Below are 10,614 nucleotides of genomic sequence, written 5' to 3'. Positions count from 1 at the left end.
TTTCACTCACCCTCTCTTGTGGTGACACCACGCTAGATGCGTCCTCCGTTAGTGTCAGGAATGCAACTGATCTCCTTAGGGAGGCCGTCTCAACAATTCCAAAAGGCGAAATCCACTGGAAACACGTTTTTAACGATGTCTCTTTTGAACATAGGTGGACCAATATCTACAAAGGTCTAAAAGCTTTTCACGATAGTGACCTCGATTTCCGTATTCTTCATAATATTTTATTCTGTAACGATAAGTTGTATCTTTTTAAGCTAGTTGACTCTCCTTTATGTACCTTATGTAAGAACCATAATGAAACTGTCTTGCATCTTTTTGTCGATTGCAAAACCGTAAATCTTCTCTGGAGAGATATTATCAAGAAGCTTCAGAAAATCTGTAAAATCAGCAACAATGATAAATGGAGGCAAATTACTATCTTAGGTATGGAACTCAATCATAGGAGGCATGAGACAATTTCGATTGATTTTATTCTAAACACTTTCAAAAAAGTTGTTTGGACCACTCGTGTTAGCCTCCTGAACGGAGAAAAACACATTAATATTCAAAACTTCTTTCATAATTCACTACGAAAGAAAATCGATTTCTTATTCCACTATTTTGTAAAGAAAAAAGACATTTCTACATTTTGGGAGTTGTTTACTCAAGGTGACGTCATTCTCAATCCTCTTGAAGATGGCTCCTACGAGTACAAGTTTGACAGTTAATTTTCTCATGCCTTCCCCATTCTAGGATTACTTTTTTTATTGTTGTGCATGATTGTATTGATAGTGTTGTATTATTGTTATAGTTTTATATATATTCTCTTTCTTTATTTCTTGTAACCATGTTAATATCTGTACATTCAATCGGAGAACCAGTGGGTTCTTCCGTCAATAAAAAAAAAAAAAAAAAACCGGTTCTCGTCCGATCACCGAAGTCAAGCAGCGTCGAGCCTAGTCAGTACTTGGATGGGTGACCGCCTGGGAATACTAGGTGCCGTAGACTTTTTCATTTTTCCTCACCCACAACCGCACCCCTTTCTTTCTTTATTTCTTTGTCACTATTGTTTTATCCTGTCATTGTTATGAAAAGTTTTTCCCCCTCCCTATCCCCCCCCCCACCACCACCACCGTTGAAGACATTGACTTGCCATGATATACCACTATTGTTGTGTCCTGTCATTGCAATCACAAGTTTTTCTCCAGCTCCCTTTAATTCGAGACAAGTGTATCATTAGGGCTATATATCATTCCGCATGCATGCACGCTGCACGAGTGTTCTCCCTCAGGAAAAGTGCCGAAAAGAAACAGGAGAACATCTTTCTTGATATGTTCTCAAACAAAATCTCTCGTTTTTTGTGGCTTGGATGTCGGAGTACACAAAGGGAAGTAAATGTGATGCAGAAATTAGGTCGATTGAGGCAATTTTAGACCACTTTAGGCTTCCCATGAGCAGCGTACGAACACTATGTTAAGAGGTTTGTTCACAAGTCGGACGAACGTAGCTAGCTTCAGACTCTCAGTACGGTGAGTGTGCGTGCGTGCGTCAGTCATCGGGGCAATCATATCCGGGCGTATATGCTACCATATAGCTTCTCAAGTCATATAACACAATGTACATTGTTTAGTTTAATGGGATAAGTAACCATATAGGTGGTCTAGAGTTGAATATTCAACTTTGCAAAATAAGTCTCGGGGCGGGCGGGTATAAAAAGCTTAAATTTCATCTTTCTAATGTCTACGACCATATCACGTTGAATATACCGGTTCTCGTAGACGTGTTTTTCTGTGCTCTCGATTTTTCACTGTTTTGGCCGTTCTGAGCCGTTTTTTCTACTTCAAAAAGTGTCTGTCAGGATTGCAACTATGTTCTGACCGTTGTGGACTACTTGTTTATTCATTTACCTGGAAAACCTTTCTATTCAGACAAGTTGAAAAAATAACGTTTATCGCCTGCCTCTTTGGTAGCGGTAGGAACAATGGCTGACCCCGCCTCACGTGTGAGAGCGGGCAGCGATGGTACCGGTGTGTACAGTGAGTTACGAGAGAACAGTGTGAAGATCGTCGACCACACGTTTAGCGCACTAGACGTGCTGGGTGCCGCAGTGGAGGACATTGGAGTAGAAAATATTCTTGGTTGTGTTAAGGTAGGAGGAGAGTGGGTGCTAACCATTAAGTCGAAGAGTGACGCAGAATTACTGCAGAATACGGGTCTTGTAATCGCTGGGAAACCGTGTGATGTTAGAGGAGTCACCAAGAGCTTGATTACAGTGAGTTTATTTGGCGTTCCTGCTTTCATTTCTGATGAGGAACTCTCGGAAAAGTTAGTGGCTTACGGTTGCGCCATGAAAAGTGAATGGACACATAAAACTTATGAGGAACATCCTACGGTCGAAAATGGGATTCGCTACGCCCGTATTGAACTCCCATCGAACAAGAAGAGTCTGCCGTACTCAATTTTGGTTTCCGGCAGCCACCTGAGATTAAAGCATAACGGACAAACTCGTGTGTGTAATTTATGTCTGGGGGAAAACCATTTGATGAGAGAATGTGCACAATACGTTTGCAAGGAGTGTAACCAGCAAGGACACTCTGAAAACAAGTGTCCCAAAGTGAAATGTTACAAATGCCAAGGACGTGGACATAAAAGTTTTCACTGTGAAGCAAAAGACAGCGATGCGACAAAGATGGAGGAGGGGTCGCAAAACGATCACTCTGTGAACCCTCAGACTACCGACGCCGTTCCTGACCCCCCGCCCTGTACTGACCCTACTGAATCTGTAGAACCGGAGTCTACAAATACTGAAAAAAACGTTAAGCAAAAGCAGTCCTACACAACCAGAAGAGAAAGAAGAAACAAGTACGAGCAGCCCCATAAATACCACAGCAGAAGTCGATACAGTAAGCGAGACGGGTAAACGAGGGAGAGAGTCGAGTGGAGAAGAATTATCGGTGAATGAGACCACATGGCAGGTGGTCAGAACGAAGCAAAACAAAAAGAAGTTTGTGCCCAATACAAGTACGGCAAGATTGTTCACACCTGCGAACCGATAATGTATTACTGTCTAATTGGACTTATACTTATGATCAAGCTCGCCACACTCAATTGTAATGGCTTGGTCGGTAGAGAAAAAAGGACAGATTTATTTGCATTGTTAAGAAAGAACAATTATGATTTAACGCTCCTTCAAGAAACGTTTTGGGACGACGATATTTCTAAAGCGGCAAATCTCGATTGGGAAGGGGAAATCTTGTTTTCTAATTTCCCTGACGCAAGAAGAAGAGGCACTGCCTCCTTATTTAGACATAATAGTGATTTCGATGTTATTTCCCATACAACTCCTTACAAAGGGAGGACACAAGTTCTGGAGATAGATATTGATGGCAAGATAATTAGTGTAATTAATATATATGCGCCGTGCAATGTGCCGGCGGAGCGTAAAGCTTTCTTTTCGGATTTAGACAGAATTATTACCTCCTGTCACGGACCTGTTGTGCTCACCGGGGATTTTAACAATGTAATTAACCCATACCAAGACAGGTTTCCACCCGGCCCTCGACCGGACTCTTCAAGAAAAGTCCTTAAAGATCTCATGGACAAATTTAATTTGATTGATGTATGGAGGGATAAACATCCCTCGAAAATTCAGTTTACGCGTACATCTAGTAACATGTCTTCGGGATCCAGGATTGACAGATTTTTAATTAGTAAAGAACTTTTACCGCACGTAGTTAAATGCGAAATTTCGCATTACCCAGCGTCAGACCACGATATTGTGGAGTTATACCTTGACCTTACTCTAATTCCTAGAGGTCCGGGTACATGGATTTTCAACAATTCCTTTTTAGAAGACGATACTTTTTGCCAAGGAATCAGACAATTTATTTTGGACAGTTGGTTAAATACGTCGCATTCTGACTCTACAGCACTTAAATTATGGTATGACAACCTTAAAAAGGAGATTAGAATTAGGAGTGCTACATTCGGCAAACGCCAAAAATCGAGGCGTGAAAAAGAGAAAAAGCTGCTGCTGAAGAAGATAAATTACGAACAAATTAAAGCTCACAAATTTGGTGATTACGACACCACAAGGCTTCTCGAACTGCGTAGCCGTCTTAATGTTTTACTGCGGCACGAAATTAACGGGGCAGCTATTCGTTCCAAGGTACTGTGGTATGAGGAAGGTGAGAAGTCGACGAAATTCTTTCTAAACCTAGAGACCTCGAGACAAAAAAAGAAAGTAATGAGATCGGTTCTTACGGACAGAGGTGAAATCGTCACGGATCAAGAATTAATTCTTCGTGAGCAGGCCTTATTTTATAAAAATCTTTATTCGCTCGAACACACTCAGGAAAATATTCAGCGTGAATTTTTGCACCATTTGGACAAAACTCTTTCGGAAGAGGAAATCAAGTTGTGTGAAGAAGAGATCACCTTAGAGGAACTTTCTAATGCCCTCGTTGCAATGAAAACTAATAAAAGCCCTGGACTTGATGGGCTGACTGTTGAATTTTTTAAACATTTTTGGGATGTGCTTGGACCTATTCTTATTCGTATTTGTAGCGCTATTTTTGAATCAAACGAGATGTGCGATTCCATGAAAACAGGTATGATTTCTCTTATTCCCAAAAAAGGGGACCTTAGGAAACTTTCAAATTGGAGACCAATTAGCCTCCTAAATATTGATTATAAAATCATTACGAAAGCTTTAGCTAACAGAATTTCAAAAGTTATAAGTTCAATTGTTTCTAGTGACCAGACCTGTTGCATTCCTGGAAGAGACATTGCTGATAATATTATGGTTATTCGTAATATTATCCGTTACGTAAATCAAACAAATTGTGACGGTTTACTCCTCAAAATTGATCAATTAAAGGCCTTCGATAGGGTTGATCACCAGTATTTGTTTAATGTCTTGAAGAAAGTAGGTTTCGGCCAGTATTTTCGTAACTGGGTTGCAATTTTGTACACAGATATCAACAGTCATATTAAGCATAACGGTTACTTGTCTAATATCTTTGAAATCAAAAGAGGTGTGAGGCAAGGGTGCCCTATTTCGGCACTGTTGTATGTAATTAGTGCAGAACCGTTCCGCGAAGCAATTTATAAGAACAACCATATTTCGGGTATCAAATTTCTCCATTTTGAGCCTCGCATGTTTCAGCATGCTGACGATACCACTTTTATGCTAGCCAATACCGAAAGCATTGATCACGTCTTCCAAACTATCAAAAATTATGAAAGAGCATCAGGATCTAAATGTAATTACGATAAAACTGAGTTGCTCCTAATTGGCAAATCCAAAAATCTCAAAATGACTTATCCATTCCCCGTGAGATATGATTACCTAACGGTACTTGGGGTTGCGGTAGGGAATGACGACCGCATTGTCGAAAGAGAAAATTGGGAAGAACTTAGTGCTAAGCGCGGAACGGTTCTGAAGCGCTGGAAGGGGCGCAAATTGTCCTTCAAAGGCAAAACGCTTGTTGTAAACGCCCTGGTGGCGTCACGTTTTATTTATATGGCGACCGTTGTCTGTGTACCAGATTGGGTTTGTACTGATTATCGTAAGAATGTTATTGATTTTTTTTGGGGTCATGGAAAACACCTCATTAGTTACGATGTGTTAACGCTCCCCGTTGAGAAAGGGGGACTCAATCTTTTTGACCTCAAACAGAGAAGAGATGCACTCAGATTAAAAATTATTGGCAAAATTCAAAGAAACGAAATCAATGAAATGTTGAAAGCTTTACTTGTTTATAACTTTAACCAGTATGAAAACATGAACATGGGGCTGCAAGTTTTGAAAATGTTACCGGACTTTAAGTCATTACGTAAATTACCAGGTTATGTCCGGGAAATGTTACTTGCTTGGCGAAAGCTGACCGAGGACAGACTCCGCCCACCTGACAACAGGGAGGAAATTCTGTCCCAACCCCTCTTTCATAATCACCTTCTACGGGATTCGAAAGGTAAAATGTTTCTTGATAAGTCTTTCATTTCGGGGGGAATTCTCTGTGTAAGGGACCTTATGTACGAAATATTGCCGAGAAGAATGCCTAGTGAGGCAATTCATGAGCTCATTTTGCTAAGTGATCCGGATAATTCGATGACCATTGACGAAGTGAGAGAATTAACCGACAAACTGTGCAAAGCACTCCCCGATCACTGGCTCCCGACAATTCTAGAAAGCGACACCCTTGTTGCCATTGACAACGAGGAGAGCTTTCAGTTGGATTTTCAAGGCGAGAGAGAAAATTACTGGGTTAGTTCAACCACACTTAACACAAAAAGCGCGATTCAACTGTTTCACCAACGCGCTACCGTCAAACCCATTGGAGAAGTGTACTGGTTAAAGATCTACCCAGAGCTCGATTTTAACAAAATTTGGAAGAGTGTGTACTCGGGTTTTAAGTTGTTTAGTGATGCCGACATAGATTTTAAGATCAGACACAATGTTCTTTTTACGAATCATAAGATGTATGTGTGTAAAATGATTGATTCACCTCTTTGTACATTTTGTAAGTCCGAGGTAGAAACCACTTCCCACCTCTTTCTAGATTGTAATATAACCTATCCTGTTTGGAGACGACTTATAGATAAGCTTTCACGTGTCAACGCCTCACACGACGTCCAGCGATGGAGGAAGGTCACTCTCTTCGGAGACTGTGAACCAGAAACAAACAAATCGGCGAACAAACAAAGTAACCTCTTGTTTGATTTTCTCCTCAATTGCTACAAAAACGTTGTCTGGAATAGCAGAGTGAGTGTCATAAATCTTGAGCGTCCTGTCGATTTGGAAAGATTCTTTCACAACTCAGTGCAGCAGAAACTCAAGATTGTTTACAATTCCTTGAGAAGCAAAAATAAGATTGACAGATTTTGGGAAACGTTCAGTCAAAATGACATTCCGACGTCGTGTGAGGCAGACAATGACTCCTATGTATATACATTAGACCAGTGAACTTTTCTTTTTAACTTTGTTTTTGACTTGCTTAACTTGATGTTTATCTCTTTTCAGTTTGATCATAATATTTAATTTTTGTACTTGTAAAGTTTATGGGTAACCAGTGGGTTACCGTCAAATAAAAAAAAAAAAAAAAAAAAAAAAAAAAAAAAAAACCGGTTCTCGTCCGATCACCGAAGTCAAGCAGCGTCGAGCCTAGTCAGTACTTGGATGGGTGACCGCCTGGGAATACTAGGTGCCGTAGACTTTTTCATTTTTCCTCACCCACAACCGCACCCCTTTCTTTCTTTATTTCTTTGTCACTATTGTTTTATCCTGTCATTGTTATGAAAAGTTTTTCCCCCTCCCTATCCCCCCCCCCCACCACCACCACCGTTGAAGACATTGACTTGCCATGATATACCACTATTGTTGTGTCCTGTCATTGCAATCACAAGTTTTTCTCCAGCTCCCTTTAATTCGAGACAAGTGTATCATTAGGGCTATATATCATTCCGCATGCATGCACGCTGCACGAGTGTTCTCCCTCAGGAAAAGTGCCGAAAAGAAACAGGAGAACATCTTTCTTGATATGTTCTCAAACAAAATCTCTCGTTTTTTGTGGCTTGGATGTCGGAGTACACAAAGGGAAGTAAATGTGATGCAGAAATTAGGTCGATTGAGGCAATTTTAGACCACTTTAGGCTTCCCATGAGCAGCGTACGAACACTATGTTAAGAGGTTTGTTCACAAGTCGGACGAACGTAGCTAGCTTCAGACTCTCAGTACGGTGAGTGTGCGTGCGTGCGTCAGTCATCGGGGCAATCATATCCGGGCGTATATGCTACCATATAGCTTCTCAAGTCATATAACACAATGTACATTGTTTAGTTTAATGGGATAAGTAACCATATAGGTGGTCTAGAGTTGAATATTCAACTTTGCAAAATAAGTCTCGGGGCGGGCGGGTATAAAAAGCTTAAATTTCATCTTTCTAATGTCTACGACCATATCACGTTGAATATACCGGTTCTCGTCGTTCACGTGTTTGTTCGTATTTTTTACCCCTTTCCTTCCGTTCTTTTTCGGAACCGTGGCCATCGGCTGATGTGTTTGTGATCAGCGGACATTTTAGTTGTTCTATTTAGGATTTTTGGTGAATAATTTGTGTTTTGACTGCATTTTTCGTGTCACTCCGCTGCGTCTCCGACGCACGCGGTCTTCACCTCAACGAGCATGGATTCCGCGAAATCCACTACCGCTGTTCAAAGCAGCACACAGAAACGCTGTGCGGTTATGAAAAACAACAGTGTACGTATCACCGATAATAAATTTGAAGCCCGTGATGTCCTTCGCGCGCTATCTGATGACATTGGGAAAGAAAACATTCTCGGTTGTGTGAATTCCAACGGGCAATGGATCGTAACACTTAAGGAAACGACAGATGTAGAGCTTCTACAGGAGGCTGGCGTACTGATTGATGGTGTAGGATACGAAGTACGAGGGGTAACAAGGAACCTACTCACTGTGAGTTTGTTTGGGGTACCAGTTTTCATAGATGACGACGAACTGTCAGATAAGCTTAGAGAATTTGGGTGCATACTCAAGAGCGCATGGACCCACAAAACCTATGAGGACTTTCCCAATGTAGAGAACGGGATAAGATATATTAGGTTAGAACTCCCGTCCAACGCAAAGAGCCTTCCGTACTCCATTTTCATATCTGGAGTCCATCTTCGATTGAAGCATAACGGACAATCCCGGGTATGCAACATTTGCCTTAGCTCGGACCATATCATGAGAGAGTGTAAGCAATATACTTGCAAAGAATGCGGTATGCAGGGTCACAGCGAAAGTAAATGCCCGCGGGTGAAATGTTACAGGTGCCAGCAATTCGGGCACAAAAGTTTCGACTGCCCTACTACTCCCCCTACACCCAAAGAAGACAACAATACCTCAGAAATGGAAACAAATGATTCGGCCTGCGCAGAACAAGATAATACAACAATCCAAGATATCCCGGACAACCCCCAGCCACGTGAAACGATCGAAACAGACAAACAGACCCCAGCAGAAAACGAAAACAAACCAAGCCGAAAGATTAATAGCTCCCAACCGAAACCGAGAAATAATGAAACCACAGACCCAGCGACACAGAACACAGAGAAAGAAGACAACTCAACCTCGCAGAAACGGAACCTCTCTAGTGATGACGATTGGACTGTCCAAACGAGGAAAATGAAAAACAACAAAAAGAAAGCCGACCCTACACCCAACCTAGCCAAAGCACGTAATTTTCAACCTCGCCAGCCATCACTAGACCAGCATTAACGATGTATTTTTCACTCACCGTTATAATGTTTTTACTCGCCTGCCTAAATTGCAACGGACTGATCAATCAAGATAAAAGAAGAGGGTTATTCTCTCACGTTTCTAAAAACAAATTTGACCTTGTTTTATTACAAGAAACCTTTTGGGACCAGTCAATTCATGACCAGGCCAAACTTGAATGGGATGGCGATATTTTATCTTCCTTCTATTCTCCCTCGAGACGAAGGGGAACGAGTTGTTTAATTAGGAAGGGTAGCGATATCGATGTACACCACTTCGAACCGGATATAAACGGTCGCTTTTTAAAATTAAGTATTACTGTGGATGGACAGTCTTTTACAGTTTTTAACATCTATGCTCCAAACACGCCGAGCGAACGAAAACAATTCCTAGAAGATATTTCAAGAAAACTCCGCAACGTGCCTGAACCAATTATTCTAGCGGGAGACTTCAATACCGTTCTTAATACTTACGTGGATAAATACCCAACAACACCTAACCCGGACTCTTCTCGAAAATCTCTGAAACTTATTATGACGGAATACGAGCTTGTCGATATTTGGAGAGAGCGCCACCCTTCTTTAATCCAATTTACAAGAACAGCCAGCAACCACAAAACCGCTTCCAGGATTGATAGATTTCTTTTAAACAAACAGCTAGTTCGCTACGTCAAATCATGCTCCATCTCTCGCTATCCCGATTCTGATCACGACATGGTTGAACTTAAACTTGACTTTACCCTTTTTCCTAGGGGCCCCGGTGTATGGATCTTTAATAACTCCATACTCGAGGACACATCCTTCTGTTCGGAAATAAGAGATCTCATCGAGCGAGAAAAACAGAAGACTTGTTACGACAATAATATCCTCCAGTGGTATGACGTTTTGAAAGATTCACTAAAAAGGACTGCAATCAAATTTACCAAGGTCAAAAGCAGACTCTCGCGTACACATCAAAGAAAACTAAGGAAACAATCAACCACGAAAGGGCGAAAGCGCAAAAATATCAAGACTACGACACTACAAGGCTACGGAATTTAGAATTTCAGCTAGACGAGACGACCCGCCCAGATATCAGAGGAGCCGCGCTTAGATCGAGAATCAAGTGGTTCGAAGAAGGAGAACGTTCGTCAAAATTTTTCCTCAATTTAGAAAAATCTCGACAAAGCAAAAAAGTAATGCGCCAGATTCTCACCGACGAGGGCGCGATCATTAACGATCAAGACGACATTATCCACGAACAGGCCAGATTTTACAAAACGCTGTACACCGCAGAACCGTCAGTGAGTATTCAGAGGGAGGTATTACTTAGCCAGCTTTCTAAAACGTTGTCCGAACCTGATTCTCAGT

The sequence above is a fragment of the Apostichopus japonicus genome, chromosome 8 (assembly GCF_037975245.1).
Source record: "Apostichopus japonicus isolate 1M-3 chromosome 8, ASM3797524v1, whole genome shotgun sequence".
Lineage (NCBI taxonomy): Eukaryota > Metazoa > Echinodermata > Holothuroidea > Aspidochirotida > Stichopodidae > Apostichopus > Apostichopus japonicus.
Note: the sequence above shows the minus strand (reverse complement) of the source record.